Here is a 24,504-nt window from a genome sequence, read left to right as displayed (position 1 = left end):
GTCCACAGGCCGGGTCCAATCTGAGGAGCAGAGGGCAGAGAAGGTGGCAACTAATGGAGACACGCCCCTCTTGGCATCTCTCACACTGAGACTTTCATGCAATTATCGTGCATGGCACTTAGTGAAGGAACTCAGATCCAGAGGCAAGTCACAGTCCTCACTCAGACACCTCCAGCAGTCATCATCGACTCACTATGGGGCCTCAATCTGTCCAACCATTGCTAGTCTCTAAGTTATTAATTCATTAATTGATAAATTATAAGCCTTTGATTCACTAAGTCTGAAATGCCTTGTTGTTTTAATCTGTATGTGTAATCATTCCAACACGGACACCTCTGTGTCATAGGCATAATCAATGCAAGGCTTCGTGTCCCTCCTGTTATCCATGGGAGGTACAGAACGTCACATTTGTGCCTATGCTGTACACTTGCTGTGAATCGGTGAATGGTCTTAAGCCTGCTACCCATCCGAAGCAGGAACGCTAGTTATGACTCACACAGGTCTGCAGCTCCTCCTCAGAAGGGCGCTAACAGCACCTGACCATGGGCCAGCCCTCTTGTCCAAAGGCAATGTCCACTCTGAGAAGAGAGCAGAGATGTTGACAACAAATGGGGTGTGCTCACTGTTCATTCTTGATTTGTGCCAATTCATTAATTTGAACTTGCCATTGACCCAGAACACTGTCTATAATTAGGTCTACACCACCATTAGTCAAAAGGAGACATGCACGCACCAGTTATTTCTCTTTGAACTGCACTATGATATGTGTATGTTGACGTTTCCTGCTTTACCACAAAGTTTTGGAACTGTACAATGTGGATCACATGAACACAAGGTTGTGATTCCTCTTTGGGGCCCCGCCTTTCACTTGTCCCTTGCTCGGTGTTATACTGCACAGGGAAGTAGGACATTCACTGTTCTTCTCTGGAGAAAACCAACATTACAGCACTTGATTATTGGCTGTAGATGTCATTCCTGTCCAGAGAAGGACGAGGGTGGAGACAGTTATACTCCTTGACAGATGTCTGTATATTTACTGTGTTCATGGTTTTAATTACTTACCCATGTACAGGACCAGTGGGGATGCGAGACCGTCTTCATCATATTATATCTGTACACTAATTCTTTCTTTGGGTCATTCCAAAAAGTGAGCCTTTAACTTTCCTGATATCAGTCTATGGGGGCACTTTAAACAGAGGTGTAGACTACACCCACTTTTTTATTGGACCTCAGAGGTTCACACACAGAACACTCATCCTGTGACTCAGGATTACATCCCTTTTTCTTTATTCTTGTGTGCATTTGTTAATTGATCAATTGATTACCTTACTGATATAAGTTTTAAAACTAGGTGTCACAAAACCTGAGAGGCAGGGCAATGAGTGTCGTGCATGTCTGATGGATCACTCGGCGTATCCATGTATTTTTTTCCATGAACTTTCATCACATGGATTCATAAATCTCATTAATTCCACCTTCATTGTTGTCCACGGTTGGCCTTTTGGATTATGTTTCACATTTTTAATGACACAGTGACCACCTCATGGCAAAACTCTCAGAAGGATGTGAGCCTTCCTCACAGTGGTCCTCTGCCCTCAGCCTCGAGGGAACACGGAGCTCGCTCCATGGAGGAACGCACAAATGAGGGGGCGTGTGTCCTTCTTGAGGACAATGAGACAAAGGACATGAGTAAGAGGCTGAGGTGGTCCCTAAGCAGTCCTTTTGTCCTCCTTTGTGCCAACAGTCAGGTATCAACTGTTTCATAATATAAACATGGATACAAACACAGAAACATGTTTGGGTGTGTTGGATGCACACCTACAAAACTGGATGCTGCCTACCCGTGTCACTGCCTAATGGTCCTTAGGAAAAGAAGTGACATCTTCAGTCCACTGATTGCTTGACGTGTTTCCATGTGTTGTTTATATTCACGTTATTCCATGCCTCACCACAGTCATTCATGGCTGGACAAGGTTTCATGCACTTATTTATTGTTTGACACACCTAGTTATTTATTGTTCATCAATGAATTTATCTGCATAGGTGAAAGCATGGAACAGAACAAGGGCATCCCTCAGGACAGGACCTTGCTGGGTCTGGCTCAGATGTCCAGACATGGCACCTGTTATCCGTGACTCAGGTGCCACCAGCTGCCCTTGATGGACGAAGGTTGGGCCTTCCTTTATCCTCACCTAAACTGGTTTATTGATGACTCTGTGATTTTGCCAATAATAATTAAATACGTGTGAATCACAAACACTCAAAGACCCCATAAGATCCATCTGTGTGCCCACCACCTGTCTTGGGAACCATTTGCCTGATGGATCGGGCCTCTGATTGATCCCCGTGTCACAAAAACCAGTAGATGTGCTTCACTCCAGCCCAGAATGGACCGAGTGCCTCAGCACAGAGAGGCAGCCTGGGCACCCAGAGTGTGGTCGGTGCTGGGGGTAGTTCAGCAGTGCACGTGCTGAGCAACTGACCCCAGATGGAGGTGCTCCCTCATTGAGCCCTCTAGGTGCATATGAATTTGAGGTAATACCTATTAAGTTTTCCCTCAAGAAAATGAAGAATATCAAAATTTCCACTGATCCATAGACAATTTGAATTGTCTAAATCATCCTCATTCAAAGAAGTCAGACACTTTTTTAATAGACTATTTTTAATTTTTAAGAATAAAAAATTCTTTTTAATAAAATTTGGTATTTTCTTTTTCTAATATTTATTTATTTATTTAGTTGTAGTTGGACATAATATCTTTATTTTATTTATTTATGCGGTGCTGAGGATCAAACCCAGGGCCTCACATGTGCTAGGCGAGCACTCTACCGCTGAGCCACAGTCCCAGCCCAAAATTTGGTATTTTCAATATATTTTAGTATTTTTATTGCCTCGCCACAGTTACAGAGTAGACACTTCTTATCTTCGCTTATTTACATTTCTCCAAAGATTGTTACGTTGTTGTCATTTATGACAGTAGAACCCAACTATAGAAAGAACAATCCAAGAAAACGGTCCCTTTACATTGCTAGAATCTGTACGTAAGATCACTCCAACCCAAACGGGTCTACTTTGTTTTGTTATTATCAGGTCTCCCTGAATGGAGCACACAGTAGTCACTCACTGCATACAACTCATACCCCAGGGTCATCTTCATGACCCTGTCTTGGGTCAATTTCTCTACATTCTCATCTAATAATAAAATAAATAGCTACTGATCATAAAAACCGCACAGGAGATCCTTAATATTTTTCTAGACAATCACATTCATCGGCTACTCTTCCTTCATCATTCATCCTCACTGTGACAAGAAAAAAAAAAAAAAGATCAATGGATCAACGCCATGTTCCATTTCAACGCCATATTTATCACGGGGCAACGGCTACCCTCTCTCATCAGCCTTACTTTCTGGGGTAGTACGCTCGACATCCCGGACAAAACACCGGCCATTATCCACACTGGTCTCCACGGTCCGACACACAGAGGTGACCGCACAGCCTCGTCCTACCCACCTGGCTCTGCCCATCCTGAGAAGGACAGAGTCGATGACTAAGACTGATCTGCACAATCCCCCTTTTGTTTAGTGAGCAAATAAGTTTATATGACTTTGGGTTCATATTTGTTACTTTTCCATAAGAAAATGAGAAATATCAAAATTGCCATAGGCCCAGAATAAAAACTGAGCGTACTATCTATATCATCCTAGGTCAGGGATAAGACACGTGATCCACCAACATTCCCTCGAGGACCTTAGGTTTCAACTTACATTAACAGTATTAGAAGGGTCTTAAGAGTAGGCACTCTCCACCCTCCACGCCCTCTCTCATTTACTGTGCATGCGATTCTGCCATGGGGCCACAAATTACACTAGGATCAAAATCCACGAAAATAATTCTTTCATACTTCTAAAATCTGTCTCACGTGAGAGTATTGGTCTAGTCAGGGTTTCTTTTTCCATTTTTAATCGACAAATAATTATATATATTTCCAGGATACAATGTGCTGTTTTGACATATGTTTTCACTGTGGAATGGTTAAATCAAGCTAATGAAACACATCTATCAATTCATAGCCTTGTCATTTTTGTACATATTTGTACATTTCTGTAAATATTCTCGTATTTAAAAATCTAGTCTTTGAGCCATTTTGAGACAGTGCTACCCACTGTTAGCAACCACTCTCACCAGGCTGGGTGAGGCTCCCCTAAACCTCTGCCTTTCTGAATGATGCTTGGTGTACTTTGATCTGCCCCTTTCTCCCACCGCACCCCAGCCTCAGGCAGCTACTACTCTGTGTCTGACTTCACATCACGTAGGACTCGCCTGCCGCCCCTTGCCATCAATGGTCCACGTGCCCCATGCATTTCATTCCCATCTACAATTCTTCATTGATTAATCCATCAATATCACTTTTTTAAAATCCTATGATTTTTAAACTCCAAGGGACAAAGAGAAAACAAGAAGGAAAGACCTGACACCCACATGTAGCTACAGATTGACTGTCAACATGGGCATATCAAGACACGGCCCTCAGTGTTTCACAGATGTATTAAATATGATGATTCAAGTGTCCACAGAAATGTCTCCAGAATCCATGGCCGCACTTCAATCATCCTGATCGCCAGAAGAATGATTCATCAACACAACGTTTCATGTTAATCCCACCTTTTTTTTTTTGGACAACAACTGTTCTTTTTACTTTAAATGTACTTCTTTTATTAACTTTGAATGTTCCAAACAAAATAAACAAACTTCCCAAAGATGGTAACTGACGACCACATGTTGATCTTTATGCTCCCGCACCCAGGGTCTGCCACAGAGGTCACAGTCGGGGCCAGGTGCTTTGATCAGTCGGGGTGTATCCACTCTAGAGAGAAAGAGCAGATGACAACATGACTGAGATGCTCCCTCCACTGATCTCACATCCACAAGTCATTATTCAGTCACTTAGGCGATACCCGATTTGGCTTGATATACATTTCACATTCCATTAAGAAAAAACAATGTGAAACTTCCATCAGTGCAGAACTAGAACACCAGCATTATCCACATTATCTACGTCATCGGAAGCCAGAACCATTTTTCCTTACCAGATTGTTATCACTATTAATTAGTATTTTCTCTCACCTCACCTACTCCTGATAATTAGACAATGCTACAGTGTCTTCATTTTTACTTATTTTAATTGTGCATTGATTCTTTTTTCATTTTTAAAATATTCTGACTGAAAATTCTATACATTGAAACTGTGAAACATATTTTAATTTTATACTGATTCTCTTATTGATCCATTTATTGCAAAAGTATCAAAAGCCACCAAAAAAGAAGATCCTTATGAAATCCTAAATCCGTCTATAGAGTCATTACCTCTACAGTTTTTTTAATGACACAGGGTTTTACTAAGTTGAGCAGGCTGGCCTTGAAACCCTGGATGCAAATGATCTTTCGCCCTCAGCCTCCCAAGTACCTGGGGCTACAGGTGCTTGTCACCATGTCTAGCTAGTTTCTATGTCCTTAATGATTCATTTATCTATAATCTAATAACAATAAAGTAAACATGTGTGACTGAAAAATATACACAATTCCAAAAACCCTTGAAGATCCTTAAACATCCTCAATATCTGTTTATAGAATCATTCACTTCATTTTATATTCTCCTTAATCATTCTCGAAGTTGTAAATATCAACAACTAACATGTTTCTTTATCATTGGGTTATAGATAGCTTTTTCTTTAATTATTTTTGGTATTTCTTAATTATTACAGTGAACGCCGTGAGCAAACCACCAAAACATGGTGAGAACATCACCCATGACTCACCTTGCTGCCCAAGCTCCTACCCAGATAGGCAACCTTTGAACCCACGATGGAGGCAGAATGCTCAACACAGCCCAGGGGTCTCCTTCAGGGAAACGAAAAGCAGAACAAACCACAGAAGCAAAACTGACACCTTATCTCTACTGGTCCATGCAGGTCACCTGTCAATCATTAATGATGTAGGTATTTAATATTCGAAATTAATACATGTTAATTTTTCTTTTAGAAAAGCCAACAATATCAATCTTGACACAAATAAAACAAGAACATTAAAATACATATGTATGTGCACACGTATATGGGTGCATATATTTGTGTATGTGTATTTTTCTACGTCTTCCTTATCCCATAGGATAACACCCTTTAACTATTCATCTCTTTACAGACCTCACTGTTTTCAACGTACATTATTCCTTTCTCTCATCTCATGTGATTTATATCAGACAACATTTCGCTCATTCATATTTATTCATTCCTGTTTGCCTATTCTCTCACTGATCTACCTGTAATGAGACCCAAGTCCATGAACACAAAACCAAAACCATGGTTCTTTTGTATTCCCCACGTTTGCCAACAGGGCCGAGTCAGCAGTGGCCAGAGGCAACCCTGCTCTGGCTTCAGTCCCCAGTGCAGCGGTCATCCCTGGCTCATGTGCCACAGTCATCACCACTGTTCCTGGCTGGGCCTGACTTCATTCTCATATACACCTCTTAATGACTGAATTCATTAATTCTCTAACAATAATAAAAGCACAGAAAAATAACGGGCTGGAGCCTTGATTAATGCTATTGCTTTCTGTAGACTAACTTCCTACACCTATAGGTACTTTTGCTATTAATGCTTCTACATGGATTTGTTCATATAATACATCATGTAAATTTTTATTGCCACATACATATCACAAATATGTATATCATCGTGTTGTGGACGGCTTTCAAAGAAGACATTTCACACCTTTTAAATTCAGAGGGAACACCTCAACAGCAGCCTGGGCTAGCAGGATGAGTCTGGGGCTAGGACTCACACTGTCATCATGTGCCACACAGAGGCATCTATAAGCCCACGTGCACATCCATCCTGAGGAGCACAAAGCAAAAATGTGACTGACTGCAGAGCCAGGGCCGCCCTGGCCAGTCTTTCCAGCTCAGGCCCTTAGATGCACGTTCATTTATATAATGGGAAAATACTTCACATATTTGCTTATCTTCGTTTATTAATTCTTCATTGCCCTATTTGTACTAATCATAATGATTATTACTTGTACAGTTTATATGATCGTTAGCTAAAGTACCATTCTTAAACGATGCCTTTCTTAATAGACTTGAGCATTTCTAATTTACTTGTATTAATGGGCTCTCTTCCTTCCACACATTTTCATAATTGGATGATACTTTACTATTTATTTATTTATTTACATTCATTTGTTGATACTTTTAATATATCCACCTATAATGCTGGAATTAAAATCCATGAACGCAAAGATCAAGTACACAATACTCGCATCTTACAATCTCTCTGCAGGATCACTTCCTACTGAGGTAGCATGCTAGATTGCCTTTGTTTGGAACTTCCAGTTCCTCACATGGTGTTTATCAGCCATGCATCATGAATGGTGCTGGACAAGGATCATTAGGGTCCAGGTGGAGCACCACACAGTATTTCATATGAATACATAACTATCATCAGAGACAATTGGCTTTCTTTGACAATATTAAACACATTATATTAATACATGGAATGCCTTCTTGAAAAACATTCAAAAAGCTATTTTCCTGAAAAAAACATTCAAAAAACTATTATCACTACTCACATTTCTATCAGTTCCCCAATAAGACAGGCAACTTCAGAAATCCATCAATCAAATAGAGTGCATCTGTTCTAGAAAGAAGAGAAAAGCAGGGATCAAACATTGACATGCTTTTTACACTGATCCTTCAGTCTGCATTTCAGAGAGATATACATATGGGTTTTGATTTGGAGTAACACATTTCACGTTTCCTTAGACCCTAAAAAAACTAGTTAACTAATCTTCAGAAATTCAGAATAAGAAGAGTAGCTCTTTGTTTTATCATCGGTATCAGCTTTAGATACAGGAGAAATACTAAAAGAATGTACAATTAATATATTTACATTTTCCATAAAAATTGGTGGCACATTTTACATGTCCACAGACTATAAAAATGCTATCATGCTTCACTTATTCATATATATTTATTTACACTTAATTATTGATATTTTCATTGGAACTTTACAGCATCCATTCTAGAAAAAGTCTCCATCCCATACCTTTCCTCCCAGTTGGACCTCTGTGATTCATATTTATCAATAGTGCCACATGGATTTCCACACTGGAGAACACCTTGCCCACTTCTTTCCTTACTTTTATTTTCTGATAAAATTACAAAAAATAGGAGTTCAAGAACACAGAGACCAAGGGCAACATCCTTGACTCTTGCCAACATCAACCCCTAAGATAACAGAGTAAATCCTAGATGTCTTATGGTGTTGGACCTCAGACTTCCAAACCTATAGTCATCATTTTTGATTTATGTGCCACCAGTGGTCTCCATGGATCTAAGACATGCCCTCTTTCCCTCCTGTGTTATCAATGTTACTTGTTGATGAATTTCTAATGTCACGCATAGCAACTAGATAACCTGGATTCTCAGGCATCTGAGATCAAGATCCTGAAGAACGCAGCATGGCCTTCTACAGGGTCTTGAGGTTCATGGCCTACATCTCTTCCCCGACGCCATGTTGATTTTGCAAACTGTTATCAATCAATGTGATCATGGCCAGGCCATATTTGTCCTTCAGCCATTGTTGTTTTCATAGATGTGTAATGCTTTTTCTAGGACAGTGAATGTCCTGGAGAAACAACCTCAGTCAAGATAAGAGCTCTTGACTCTACTCACCTTTCTCACAATACTCCTAACACACACAGGGAACTATACATCACAGGGCCAGAGAAGAATGCTTCCATCATCTGAGAGTGTCCATTCTGAGAGTACAGAGCACAAGGGGTTAGAAAAAGATTGAACTTCTGTTCCTTGATCCTTCCCTTTCTCCTTCCATTTCATAATTAATTCAGTAGGAGTTAAATCACAGTTTTGCTCAAGAAACTAACAACATTGAATGTGGCCTTGACCCTAGCAAGGATTCAGAACCATTATTTTTTCTGCACATGCCATTCTCGTCCAAGGTTCTAAAAAATCACTACTATTTATGTCTGAATAGACTTCCATGTTTTTCAAACATTTTAAAGCTACTTCTGGCCTTGACATATACTTTCATAACCAGACAATGCCTCCCTCACTTTATCTTCATTTTTTATATATTGTATATATTGATGTAAAGATTTTACCTTGTTCCAATTATAAAAATAGAATGAAAATTCATGAACCATAGGACAAAGAACAATATCCTAGATAATACCTAATATCTATCCCTAGGATTACAAGCTAGATGTCTTCTGGTGTGGACCTCAAGAGTTTCAGAGACAGTCATCATCCTTGACTCATACGCCACCAGTAGTTATCACTGTTCCCAGATTGGCCTCTTCCCCTCCCTTAATTTCTACCATTGTTTATTGACTTATCCATTCTTTCACTGATAATATTTATAACAATGGTCCAAAGGCCCTAGGGTAACTTCTTGATGTGTACTTTACAGCTCTCTACAGGAGCTTTCCCTACTTTGAGTATGACTCTTACTCGCTCAAAATATTATAGCCATTATTGAGTAGTCAACATAATGATTCACGGCCATGACATGGTCATTGTTTGGCCACGGTTACCCTCCTGAGATGACATGTGCTGCTTTTACCACTACAGTGAACCTCCTTGTAACACCACACAACCCAGGGCAAGAAGTTTCACTCAACTCACATTAATCTCTATACTGTGAACGTAAGCAGGATCCACCGACCTTGTGGCCAGAGAAGAATGCTGTCAACATCTCGGGAGCACCCACTGTGAGAGTACAGAGCACAGCAGATTTTAAAGACATTGGAATTCTGTCCATTTGTTCTTCCATTACTTCTTCATGAACCATGCATTAAATTATCACACTTTCTTCTTCATAAAACCAACAAACACTGAACAGAATTCTGTTCCCCACATTTTTTTTTTAAACTGGACCCAGCATCCATTCCAGAAAAAAACATAGCTCATCTGTTTCCTCCCAGGTAGACTTCTGGTTTTAAGAATCAATGGTCTGAGGAAGCAGAGTACATGGTTTTCCCACTGGAGAACGCCTTGCCCACTTCTTTCCTTATTTATATTTTTGATACAATTACAACAAATAGAACTAATGTTCAAGAACAACATCCTTAACTCTTGATAATATCTATCCCTAGGGTAACAAAGAATACACTAGCTATCTTATGGTTTTGGACCTCAGACTTCCAGACCTATCATCACTATCCTTGACTCATACATCACAGTGGTCACCATTAGTCCAAGACCAACCCTGCTCTTCAATAATTATCTTCGGTTGCTTATTGTCAAATTGTCACTCAAGCCACTACATAATTATGACTCTCAAGTATCTGAGATCAAGAACCTTAAAGATGACCTGGGTTGTAGCTCAGTGGTAGAGCGCTTATGTGGTACATGTGAGGCACTGGGTTCGATCCTCTGCACCACATAAAAATAAATAAATAAATAACATAAAGGCGTTGTGCCCATCTACAACTAAAAAAAAAAAAAAAAAACTTTAAAAAAAAAAAAGTAACCTTAAAGACACAGCATAGCTATCTGCAAGATCTTTAACATCATGGCTTCATCTCTTCCCCGACGCCATGTTGATTTTACCAACTGTGATCAACCAATGTGATCATGGCCAGGCCATATTTATCATTCAGCCATTGTTGTTTTCATAGATTATGTGTAATGCTTTTCTAGGACAGTGAATGGCCTGGAGAAGCCACCCCAGCCAACATAAAAGCTCTTGACTCTACTCACCTGTTCCTAACACACACAGGGAACTAACTATACATCACAGGGCCAGAGAAGAATGATTCCATCATCTGAGAGTGTCCATTCTGAGGGTACAAAGCACAAGGGGTTAGGAAAAGACTGACCTTCTGTCCCTTGATCCTTGCCTTTCTCCTTCCATTTCATAATTCATTCAGCAGGAGTTTAAATCACAGTTTTGCTCAAGAAACCAAGAATATGGAACCTGGCCAATTCATGCCCAAGACATGTTTATCTTCTGGTCATTTTTGCCCTTCTGAAATTATAACTGCTTTTATGGATACAATGAGCCTCCCGAAACACCACCCAATCCACAAAAGGAAACCTCACTCCACTTACATTGGTCTCTTCTCCAAGAACACAAGAAAGATCCATGGACCTTGCAACTCTGGTCATCTTTGGAACACTCATTCCGAAGAGTACAAAGTACAACAGATTTTAAAGACACTGTTACTCCATGCATTTGTTTCATTTTATTAGTCATTTATGTTTGTATTAAACTATAATTCTTTTTCCTTGAGAAAATAAACATCGAATGGGGTTCAGCCCAGAACAAAGACACAGGACAATTTTTTCATGAATATACGATCCTCATCCAAAGTTATAGCTCCTCTGATCCTTCACTTCCTAATGGATATCTGTGATTCAATATACATCATTGGTGTTTTGTGCCTTCACACATCATTTGCCCTTCAGAGAATACTGTTTCTCCTTTACTAATTCAGATTTTTGAACCAATTATAAAAATAAAATCAAAATTCAAGAATCCAGAGACAGGATTTGGGGTTGTGGCTCAGTGTAAAGCACTTGCCTAGCACATGTGAGGCACTGGGTTTAATTCTCAGCACCACATTAAAAATTTTTAAAAAAGATATTGTGTCCATGTACAACTAAAAATATTTTAAAAGAAAAAAGGAATCCAGAGACAAAGAAAAACATCTTTGACTCTTCCTAACATCTATCCCAAACATCACCCAGTATCCTCTAGGTGTCACCTGTATTGGACCTCAGATATCCAGACCTGCAGTCATCATCCATGACTCATATGCCACCAGTGGTCATCATTGATCCAACTTTGTCTCTTCTTTTCTCAATAATATCTACAGCTGCTTATTGACCAATTCATCTTCTCACTGAAAGTATTTATGTGACTATGAGTCACAAATCTCTGAGAACAAGATCCTTAGGAATAGGGCATTGCCCACTATAAGATCTTTCTCCAAAGTGCATGCCTCTCTCCTTAACCAATGTTATTTGTATAAATGATGATTAATCAATATAATATTTCATGTTCATGCCATATTTGTCATCCAGCCACATTTGCTATGTTCAGATTGTATGTAATCCATTTATCATATCACCAATATACTTGAAATACCACCCGCTCCAGGACAAGCAATTTGACTCGACTTACATTGGTTCCTATGTGGTGAACAACATGGCAGTGACCACAAACCTCATGACTACAGAAGAATTCAGTCACCATCTTGGGAACACCATCTTGGGAACATCTTTTTCCTATAACAGAGAATCACTTTAAACAAACTAATCCAAAAAGGAAAGTTGCACTACTATTCACAAGAGTCTTCATGCTAACAGAGAGAGGCAGGTTGGGAGCACAAGGCTGAAATCAGGCTGGAGACTCAGAATAACACAAATTATAAAACTGGATGATCTATCTTTATTAATCTGTTTATTGCCCTTTCCGTTTGGGTATTTATGAATCTGTGATAATATCTACATATTCCCTCTATGTTAAAATTAATGCTGTCAAACTTGAGCTGACCCAGAAAAATAACATGGACTATTCCTTATAGTCACTACCTTAAAGATATTTAAGGAGGCATCCTTAAATATCAGTCCCCGGACTTCTTGCCTAAACACATGGATTCAGAGTTGGACAATGCTTCCATCCTCTATAGTTTATTTATAGATTTGCTTATTGGTTGTGAAATGAATCAACTTACGATGATAAAAATCACAACTCTCTAACTCAGAACCTCATGACAGGGGCCTGTGTTCGGATGGGAGAACGTTGACAGTTCCTGGGGTCAGCCTCTGCACTCCACGTCACACTGGCGCATATCCAAGCCTCCATCACCAGAGACTGATGAACTAGCTGTCAGGCGTTTAGGCTGCGGAACAGAAAACCGATGTCAGAAGGAAGGAAACTCTGCGGTTGTTTTCCGTGTTGTGGATGTCATGTATGACTAAACTAATTAAAGTCCTTGAGATGTAACAAGAGTTTTGTCACTGGTGGTTTATGATTCACTTAGGACCTTCTCAGATTTACTTTTTAATTGTATGATGAAAATGATTAACTGATCAGCAAACACAAGGAAAAGAGCTACATCTACCATGAGCTGCTGTTTCTATGCCCCATCCTATGTAGATCACAATGTATGTCTACGTTAAAAATAGAATATTCTCAAATATAATTAATCTAAATGACTGTTTGATAGCCTCACCAATGGACCTTGATTACCCCTGTGGATGTACGCATAAGTTGCTGAACCTATGTATTTATTCTATATGTACTTCCTCGTGGATTAATTTGATCATGCATTCGCACTGCTTAAAAAAAAATCAATGGGGTAAACAAACCAGCAATGCAGAAGTAAAATAAATGAGTGCTTCTCCCTGCATGTGTGATGTCCAAGGCACAGGCAGCCTGTGTCTCCTATATTGGGTAGAGGTTGCAACAAACAGGATGAACCATCATCCTTGTTACATAACCCAGACTTCCTGTGCCATTTGGTCGTTTTTGCTTATTTTCATTTATTTATTCAACATTTTTTCTTTTCCTTTTTTTTGTATTAAAATGAACAACTACCAAATTACCCTATTAGAATAAGAACAATGCCTATTACTAGGATATGTTTATATGTTTCTAAGCCAGAGGGGTCGTCTTGGGAATGGAAAATACTGATTTGGCACTGACCAAATTTGGACTACCCATAACCCTTGGTTCAAAGCCAACAAAAACCCAGCATGCTCCTTGTTTAGCATTCTTCGTCATCTTTCATTCATACATTTGCTCCCGGCTCAAGAATCCACTAAAATATAATCAATACTTATGGTTCACAAAACACAAGAATAAGAAACTGAAGTTTCTTACAGGGCTGGGGCTATGCTCAGGGTTAGAGTACTTGCCTAGCATGTGCAAAGCCCTGGGTACAATCTTCAGTAACACAAAAGAATGAAAAAAAATGTTCGAGAGGTGTGCTTAATACCTGTCCAAAGTCCATTTCTCACAGAGAAAGTAGATAGTTCTCTTTGAGTGACAGACTTAGACTAGTAATTAAAAGCAAGCACCCTTGCTTTATGTTAACCCCATACTCTTTTACAGGTCAGGGTTGGATCAACTTTTAGCTACTTCACCCATTTTTAAGGAGATGACAAAAACGAGCATGAAGCCATCCTTTCACTCCACACATACAGTGCTGACGATATCTTACATCTTGGGATGTGACTGAACTATGTCTTCATAAGAGAGGGAGGATAAATCAACTGACACTCAGAAATAAAACAGAATAATGAATGTTACATTAATTAATTCACGAATAAATTGAGTATGAAAATAGAATGGTCTTGCTTCTTTCTCTTTAATGGACTAAAGATATGATGAATTAGTCCACATCTGACCTTCATTCATTTCACTTGTGTACGTAGCCACTTATTCCCTCTCAATGACAGAATTAACGTCCATGATAAGCCATAAAACCAGAATCAATTAATCTGTTACTTACATAGATTTCTAACCTCATTACTCAAAAGGATAACAACCAAAACCTTCCTCGCTAGAGAAAGATCGTATCTCTGTGCATCCATTCTGCAGAATAGAAACAGAAAAAAAGCAGATTAGATAGATAAGAGGGATTTTTTTTTTCTATTTCAATTCAAGTCAATATTTGATCAGCATAAAACTCAGTGCTTGTCATACATTTAAACATACCTATGGCATCCCTGTGGACTCACCTATTGGGCGAATATTAAATATACTAAATGAGCACCAGACAAAAGAATAAGAACCCTGACTATCACACATGTCTATTTGCATGCCTCTACCCATGCAGGGAAGTGCTGAATCTTCTGAATGAACCCTGGTACAGGATGTGAATGGAAGCACACTCAGCTATATCCACATGCACATGAACACACAGGCCCTCTCTAGGTACATGTGGTGTCATTTAGCTATTACATATTTAAGGACATTGTATCAATAAGCCAAAAAAGGGAAATTCTACTTAAATTCATAAATATAGCCATCATTCCAAAAATGCAAGATCCTAAGTCTATTTTAACTATCTGGAGCGCGTGGGGAACTACACTGATCCATCTCCCTGTTTCAGAACCTGGGTCCTCCTTGGTCCATGATTTGCTTCCTTTTAAATGATTAACTGCGGCATTAACTTACTGTTTTTCAAGTTCATAATGAGACCATTATATATCTGTGACTCCACAGGAACTGCACAATATTAATGCTTGTCTAGATGCTCATTAGACACGAAAAAAAAAGATCCAATCATTTTTTTATTATTTTTTTAAATTAAACCCAAGAACTGACGTTAAGCACAGTGCAGATCACTGTATTAATCAGAACTGGCCATGTGACAGGCTCTCAACATAGATCCCGACCTATGCCCTCTTTCAATTAATCAATAATGAAATTAAGTAAATATTTTGCCTTTTTAAAAAATAAAACATAATTAGAACAAAACAGTGTCTAGCATCCACCTATCTCAATGCTCCTTCACCAAGAGGGTGGCTCCGATCACCTATGTCCCTGGAACTGTCCTCCAAAACTGTGTCAGCGGGGACTCTCGTTGCCTTATCAGTCCCCAGGCTTGAATGAGAGTCATCCATTCTCTCTCATTTATAGGTTTCTTGGTCTATTTATGCCCTGCTCTACTGAAAATAATATATTCCACACTCAGAAGCCCCCAAAACACTATCCCTATTATTTTTAACTCCTAGAATCAGCTCATTTCTTATAGAGATAACAAATCTCAATCTTATTACAATGGACCTCCCAGGCATAGGGTTTTAGTCAAAAATTCTTGATGCAGACACCCAGGGTACTGCTCATCATTGATTCAGGATAGCAATCTTGTTCTTAATTTCTATCTTTATTTACAGATCTATGCACGGCTTCACTAGAGTAAAAAACATCAATGATCACGAATGTTTTTAAAAAGCCAAGAACAATAACCTGGATTACTACCAGGATCTGGTTACAGGTTGTTTCCCTTCAGATGAGGCCTCCTCCCTCCACAGAACCTCTTGACGGAGTGGCCCTGGGTGGAGCAAGCGTCCTTCTCCTGGCCAACCCGTTCTGTCTGTCTCTCACCTTCCCCTGCGCTCTTCCTCAGGAAGTTTGTATGATGACGGACACGTGCTACCAACTGCCCCACAACCCCAGGCAACGACCAAGAAGACTACAGCAACTGAACACAAGAATTCCTGTAATCCCCATCATTTAAAATACAGACAGCCACGGACGGATGGGGCAACCCTATTGGACATGGCGACCCTAGATTTTGTGACTGGATAAATTTTGAATTAAATGTAGAGCAGAAATTAGATGAATGATTAGCTCTGAAAATGAGTGGAATATCTTCTATGCTTTAACTACAACAGTGCTTAATTGGATCAATCTGAGTTTCATAACACATGTCCTTTTTCCATATATGGCTTAATTCAAGCAATTCAATAAGCAACTAATGAAAATATCAAGCAAATTGACAAAACTTGAGCTTTTACTTACTTTAGTCATTAGGTTTCTTACAAAGGCAACAGCTAAGATCTTCGACAGCAGAGACTAAATAAATCAGCTGTGGTCTTCATTCTGTGGCATCAAATACCAATGTTTAAAGAATAAACAGTACAGGGTTAGATATTTTAAAACACATTGACTGCACAGTAGGCTAATCACATTCTAGATTTGAGTTCAGTTTCCACCATTGAAGGACTTCTATTTATTTACTTTACAGAAAAAGAACTTTTCATTTATTTTATTTACTGGCGTATTAAATTCAAATAATAGAATGAACATTATTAAATTCATCAATCAAAAGTAAGAACTAACACTTTTGCACACACATGTCTACTGCCCCCAGCCCACAGATAATCTCTTTTTTTAAGTAGTCTTTTAAATAAATAGGTGAATTTAAATTCATGATTCATTGTCAGTCCTCACCAATAATCTGCATTTGACCCTACAATGTTATCATTCACTGTTTTATTTGTTTGCTGCTAGAATGTTCACTCATCTATTCCCATGCACACAACAGGCACACATACACACAGGGGTCAACTCAGGACCAACCCAGAACAGAGCTGACTTTCATGGTCAAGGACCTACACTCCCACACCTGAATGAGAAAGAGTATCATTTTCACTTCTTCCTCGGCCATGTTGTGCACACTTTTAAAAACTTAGCTATGAGCCAGGTGCAGGGGCTTGCACCTAAAACCCAGCTACTCTAGAGGCTGAGACAGGAGAATCACAACTTCAAGATCAGCCTGGGCAACTTACAATGTGTACAATTAGCACATGAAAATAGGAATTTGAAAAAAACAGATGTTTTGCTTATTTATAATATAATTCATAGTTGGAATAATAATAATTCTTTTCATTGGTATATCCTTAAGGTGAACAATGCTCATTCATTTCGCCAATTACATTACTACTTCATCTACTATTTATGTAATTTTCCTTTTGCTAATCAAAAATAATTAGCAAACAAACCCTTTACATCAAAATATTATATAAAGTCTTACATACACCTGTCACATACTTCTTTCCAAAAAAGCAACCATCTTTATTCATATGTAGCATTGGAGTTCAGTACTCCAGAAACATGCAATAATAATGCACGGTGCAGCACAGAACTGAACCACGCTGGGCTCTCTTTAGATTTACCTATCTCTACATTCCTTTATTTATTCATGCACTGAATTACTTATAAACCCAGTCTATTTCCATAAAATGTGTACTCTGCCGATCAAGATATCGAGAAAAATGGGAAGCTACTGTATAAATCGGACCTCAGAGTTCCAGATGGCTTTAATCAAAATTTTGATTCAGACACCCTCCAATCTCATCACTGGTCCAGACTCGGCACTCTCCTTCTTCATTTCCTTATGCCTTTACTTCCCCATGAGCCACAGGCTCAAAAAAAAGACCCTTGATATGACTACGATATGTCCCTATACTCCACCCCACAAGGCGTACAGATAGGAGCTCAGTGCCATTCTCATGACCTATTCAGTGAATCTGGCCCATGAGGGCCACCACGTTCATTGAATGTGGGGTTTTTTTTTTCCCCTTAAAGAGGGTATAATGAACAATCAAAATCCTCAACAACTAGGACACAAGTGATGTGCACCTCCACCACTGTGGAAGTTCCTAAATCAACCACAGTGCAGGAACAATGCAGAATGTCAAACAGCTCTGGAAATTAAATTCCTTCCAGTTTATTTCTTAAGTTTCTTTTTTTAAGTTGAGCTGTCCCTTCACACATCTCTACGACAGGTCCATACTTCCTACGTTTAATTTTTGTGCATGACCTTTGGTCCTATACTTCAGTGGCCACATATGAACAAAGAATGGAGACTGCGATTGTTACTAACATGGCTCCTTACCCATGGAAGCAACTGTCAAGGTCTTCATCATGGAGAATGACCAAATCCAAGGTGCTGTGCTCATTCAGGAGGAAAAGACAGAGTTCCAAGAAAATGAAAAGTATAAAATTTTAATATTTTTTAAATAAAGGTCAGTTCTGCATTATTTGATTAATCACAATCATTGGCTTATATCACACAATTATCATCAATCCAACAGTGATATTATCTTCATTTACTGAAATACTTTAGTATGAATAGATACCACATAATTTTTTGACTCTATCACCCCCCCAAAAAAGATGATTAATATATATCTAGATAATCTTACCTTACAGCAAAAAAAGACCAAATACTGGGGTGGGAGGGAAGCTGGAAATTGAATTCTGGGGTGCTTTACCACTGCGCTACGTCCCTAGACCTTTATTTTTGAGACAGAATCTTCCTAAGTTACTGCAGGTCTTGTAAAATTGCTGAGACTGGCCTCCCTTTTGCAATCCTCCTGCCTCAACTTCCTGAGTTGCTGGGATAACTGGTGTGCACCACCATATCCAACAAGGCCAGAGAATTTTTTTTTTTTTTTAGAATTTTTAATATTTATTTTTTAGTTCTCGGCAGACACAACATCTTTGTTGGTATGTGGTGCTGAGGATAGAACCCGGGCCGCACGCATGCCAGGCGAGCGTGCTACCGCTTGAGCCACATCCCCAGCCCCCAGAGAATTTTTTAATGAAGAAAAATTTTGCAAAATACAATGAATTTAAATTCATGTTTCATGACACAATCTGGTCAATGGGCCACACTGTAATTTAATTCCTATATTTACTGGTTTATTAATTTACCAATAATGAATAATAACATTTATTACCTAAAACTGAGCACCATTTCCTGCCACTTGTCTCTACTGTCCTTCTCTCCCCTATACTCTCTGCAGGGATCACAGAAGTTCTCTCAGTATCATTTAATATGGAACCATTATCCACAAATGACTTGGAAAGTGGCTGGTGTGACTGAGGAACCGAATCTTTATTTTTAAGTAATTTGAATTTGCATGTGAATGGCAAGTTGCATCTGAAGAGTAAGGTCTATACCACTCTTCCATCAAGGTGGAGGGGCCTCAGCCTTGTGCACCTGAATTTCAAGAGGGTCCACAGAATAAAAGATGCCACTTCACAAACCATATATGTCTTTTACTGGTCCTTCTTTTAAATAGTGAATTGTGATGTTGTTCTTTTACTCATTTGTAAAAATAGCAACAATATTTATAAGCCCTGAGAGCAATGAGCAAGCGTCTATTTATACACTCACTTATTACCAAAAATCATACAAAAATGCACTTATAATTTTCTTCTAAATAAAAATCATTGAATAAGAGGATTTGTAGTAATTATGTTCATACTCAAATTTTTCTTGCTTAGGCTTTTTCCACATTTCAATAACTATCTTGTCATAGTATTTCAGTTTTTAATTATATCAAGTTATTTAATTATATCCAGTTGTTACTACATTAATGAATTCAGCACAACTATTAGTTGTATTGTTATTATGGAATATACATACCAATTTTATTAGTTAATTGATATGCATATTCCATAATAACAATACAATGTATTTGACATAATAATAAATATTATATTGTTATTATGACATAATAATAAACATGACATAATAAATATGATTACGACATTATAAATGTTATTATGTCAAATATATAATTTAATTATATAAAGTGTATGCCACTTCTAAAACTAAGAAATGCAATGAGCAACTCACCACTAGCCCAAAACAAAAACATGGAGAGACACTCTGTCAACACCTGCTTTACTGAAACTCAAAATTTCAGAAATGAACAATCCTTAATTTGTTCCCCTCACATTATATGAGTTATGGCCCTCCTTGTCTTTATTCAGGCATTGATTTACTTAAAATAGCGCAGTATAAACCTAGGAAAAACGAAAGAGCAAAAATGCATTCCCTCTGCCAGGTGCAGTGGGACGTGCCTATAATCCCAGCAACTCAGAAGGCTGAGGCAGGAGGATGTGAAGTCAGAGGCCTCAGCAACATAGGGAAACCCTGCCTCAAAATAAAACATTTTTAAAGAAAGGGCTGTGAGTGTAACTCAGTGGTAAAGTGCCCCGGGTTCAATCCCCAGTGTCAAAACAAAAACATGTTCCCTCGGATATTTCTAATGTCTATAAGCATATTTCTTTTAAATAGTGAATTGTGATGTTACAGACAGAGCAGACCTCAGAGTTACAGACTGGGTTTAATCAAAATATTTGATTCAGATGCCCCACGCACACTCATCATTGATCCAGACTTGGTATTCTATGCTTCTATTCAATGTTAAAATTCCTGATTTATTCACTGATTCCCCAATAATATGATCAACAGCCATGAATTAAGGGCTCGGAAGATACAAATATGGCTGTCAAAGTTCACACCCCCACAGAGCTGAGGACCTAAATCTCTGCAATCTCCAGACATGCGGATATGAACTAATCCACCTCCCAGCACCACATCAATTTGCTATTAGTCACTGGTCCATGGTTGGGCCACCTTCATTTAAAGTGCATCCATATTTTCAAGATGACGCAATGAACTGCCATCTTATACCACAGCTAATGAAAAGGTCAGTCTCCATTTCCTCTTCTTCTCACCTCAATGAATTAAGAGTCTACAACAATATCACTAGAGAAGTGTTAAATCCACTGGGGTACAAAAGCGAAATTACATATTAAAAAATTCTTAACATGACAGAAATGCCTTTCATCTTTTTGTTCTAAGAAATTCAATTGTTCTGAATTGGATTAAACATAGTTCTTAATGTATAATGATTTCCACCACTGGTCAACACATGACCACTTTTGAACTGATCCCTTTGAAATAATTCTGTGAATACATGATTAAGCCCTACCATCAGCAAGAACATGAACTTCGATCTTTACTTACGTTGACATCTTCTCTTCTTATCCAAAGAGAGGAAAGGCCAGGTCTTCACAGGAAGCAGTGATTGAATAGGTGACTGTGTTCACCTGGAGGATAAAAAGCAAGTATTCAAATGGATTGAATAGTTGGATTAAATTGTTTTAAATGGACCATACTTGTGCAGTAATCAATTAACCATAAACCTTGGTTTGTGTTCTATACTAAACATTTTGGAAGAGAGCAGTACTTTATATTTATTAACTTCTGTGATTTAGAAGAGAGGACAATACTTTATTAACTAATATAATGTATTTTGGTATAAATAATATCATGAACACCATTGAATCCAGCATTGAAAACAATAAAAATAACTATTAGGATTGCCAGTCCATTATTGCTACCCACATGGGCAAGAGCAAGATCCTCATTTTGTTGAATTTTGTGCAAAACTGGATCCACTGGAGATTCAATTCATGACACAATCTTGCCAATAGTCCAAGGTGAACTCCTTTAATATACTTATTAATTCACTAATATCTCTATTTACTCATGTGATAATTTGTCTAAAAGAGCTTTGAAGTTTAAACAACCATCAAAATAGAACTGAAACACTAATATAGCAAATTCTATATGCACTACTGGAAAGGTCTAGAAATCTTTGCCTTGAATATGAACACAAGCTTGAATAATAAGATGATCAGGATCTTTATACACAACTGCATGTTTTCCATTGGCACTTTGATTAGTAACATTTTCAAAAATTAAGACATAAATTTATGAAATAGCATTATAATTCATTATATGTGAGCCCACCTACACCAGATAAGTACCCTGAATAATATTTACATTTTTTTGTGTGTAATTACCCCAAAGAGTAGCAAATTGGTTCAATTTGTTTGCTTAAGTAAAACTGCACAGAAAATTTGCATTAATTGTACATGCAGTTGAATAAAAGTCTCATCATTGCTCCATGCTCTCTCACTCAAACATTCAATCAACGATTCATTTATGTAAATGCATTCCTTCTTTCTTAATAAAATGATCAATGGGCACAGAACAAAATCACGCCTCTTTATGTTCAGATGACTATATGGTCTGAGAGGGCAAACAGCCTCAACTATTAATTAATTGGGACTAAGAATCTCAAAATGGTTTTAATAATGGCCCATGTTTCATTATATGTCTTAAAAAATAATTACATACATATATTTCTTATTCTTCACTCATTGACATCCATTCATGGCTAGTTTGGTTATGATAATGTCATTCAAACGCCCAAACCAAAAGAACAAGACTACAAAGATGCTTCTTCCTCCCAGGGGATAAATACCGGTACCGCTTGGCAATGGACCTCAGAGTTGCAGATGGGTTTAATCACTGTCCTCGTGTCAGAAACCCCATGCCATTCATCACGGGTCCATCTCTGGTTAATTCACCTACTCACAAATAACAACACAGTCACAAAATCCCCAAGAAAAGATCTTATGAGTTTTTAGGCTCTTATTCCTTTAAACTGTGACTAAAGTTCTTCAACAGCACTCAAAGGTTTTATTTTATTTAATCTGTCCATATGCAAAGATGGCTCAGTGAAAACTAATGACCCCACTGTCCTCCATCACCTGAGACACTCACAGATCATCCATGTTCTGGTGGACGGTCCCAAAGGCAGTACCAGCCCGGATCTCCACACATGGAGAAGTCAATTATAGTACAGAATGAAGAATAATATTAAACTGTTCTGAGAATAATTTAAATAATTTCTGTCTTTTTTAAAATAACTTCAGTTGTGTTAATGTGGAATGTGTTCCTAACACATTCCATTACTGCTCCATATTTGGAGAGTTTTACTTATTTTATGTATGAAGATATTTATTACTTTAAAATTCTTTAGGTAATAACCATGAAAAAAAATGAGCCAAGCAGACATTATGAACCAAGGGGCTTACCTTTATCAGCATCTCTGCTCCTCATTCAGGACAATAATTCTTGATTAAATGATTAAATCAGCTGCCTGGTGTTCATTCTGGGGAGGAAAAAGATTTAGAATAGATTTAGATTTATTTTTAATGGATTATTCAAGCAGAACTAGGTAGCAATAAACTTTGACTCAAAATGCAATTTTTCACTAGTCGGTATTGAACTTTTAATTTTAAATAATGTGATAAATACTATTGAGTACACCACCCATCCCCCCAAAAAGATCTATAACAATTACAAATACCTGCCTAGATAAACATCTAGTAAGTAGATGGGTATTCAGAGGATTACTGGTTGATACAAACACTTTCCCTTTTCTTAATTAAAAAAAAAAAAGAAGCAAATTGAAAAAAAAAGTCTTGTAACTATCAGTATTATGCTCCACATTAAAATAAAGCATTATAGACTCCGTCTGTTCATTTTACTTCAGATTAATAATTGCCCTTCTTTATGGCAAGTAATAATGCTAATAATATTTGTTTTATTGTCCTCTACTAATTGCTCCATGAATAGCTCTGTTAATCTTTCATGTATATTTCTCAATTCACAAAGGTATTGATTTGCTTGGTATAATACATTCCATATCTTGAAACCACAAAATCCCAGGGCCAAGTTTATTGAATTTTCCTAACTTCTGCTCTTAGGTCATTTCTACAGAACCTATTAGCTGCTTCTTATTCTGTAACAAACCCAAGTTAACACAGAGGGCTTCATCAGAAGGTTGATGTGGACACCTCAACCAATGTTCACCACTGATCCATTGGCGTTCCATCTCTTCAAGCATGTATCCCTCCTTGAACCAGTTCAATCATTCTCTGATTCATGAATAATAATTATACATTCAGAACCCCATAATGACAAGAAGACCAAGAACAAATGGGTTTAATGAAACCAAAATCTGTCCACTGTTCCCCTTCACTGAGAGCAAAGAGATAAGACATCACAGTGAGCCCCTGGTCCAACATACGGACCAGTCAGCACAACATGCTTCATGTCAATCCTAACTTCTGATTGGCTGGTGAAACCAGCAGCCATGGACCTAATAACAAAGTACATGCTCTTCAAAACTACCTTTCAAAGCACTCCTGCCACAAGGCGTTAGCAACGTTTGTAAATAAGGGACTACACTAGGTCACGGTTGGAAGAGACATAAAGTAGAAAGTTAAATATGTGAAATGCCCTC

The 24,504-nt window shown here is 38.2% G+C and overlaps 1 long non-coding RNA gene across 3 annotated transcripts; it reads right to left on the bottom strand.

Annotated features, from left to right (window-relative positions):
* Positions 1-3,207: 3,207 nt before the first annotated feature.
* Positions 3,208-23,368, bottom strand: LOC308648021. 3 transcript variants are annotated; one of them, XR_014021760.1, is made up of 13 exons: positions 23,291-23,368; positions 22,675-22,780; positions 21,369-21,451; positions 18,438-18,491; positions 16,559-16,639; positions 14,541-14,623; positions 12,759-12,926; positions 10,780-12,309; positions 9,743-9,786; positions 8,731-8,816; positions 7,626-7,693; positions 5,819-5,976; positions 3,208-4,866 (listed from the first exon to the last, which is right to left on the bottom strand). It is a non-coding gene; the product is annotated as an uncharacterized lncRNA (long non-coding RNA). The 3 variants fall into 3 exon arrangements; XR_014021761.1 differs by having other exon boundaries at positions 22,681-22,780; XR_014021762.1 differs by having other exon boundaries at positions 22,696-22,780.
* Positions 23,369-24,504: the final 1,136 nt, after the last annotated feature.

Source organism: Spermophilus citellus (genome assembly GCF_964194105.1).
Source record: "Spermophilus citellus genome assembly, chromosome: 4".
In the NCBI taxonomy this organism is placed as follows: domain Eukaryota; kingdom Metazoa; phylum Chordata; class Mammalia; order Rodentia; family Sciuridae; genus Spermophilus; species Spermophilus citellus.
The sequence above is the reverse complement of the archived record's forward strand: the minus strand, read 5'-3'. Positions and strand labels throughout refer to the sequence as shown.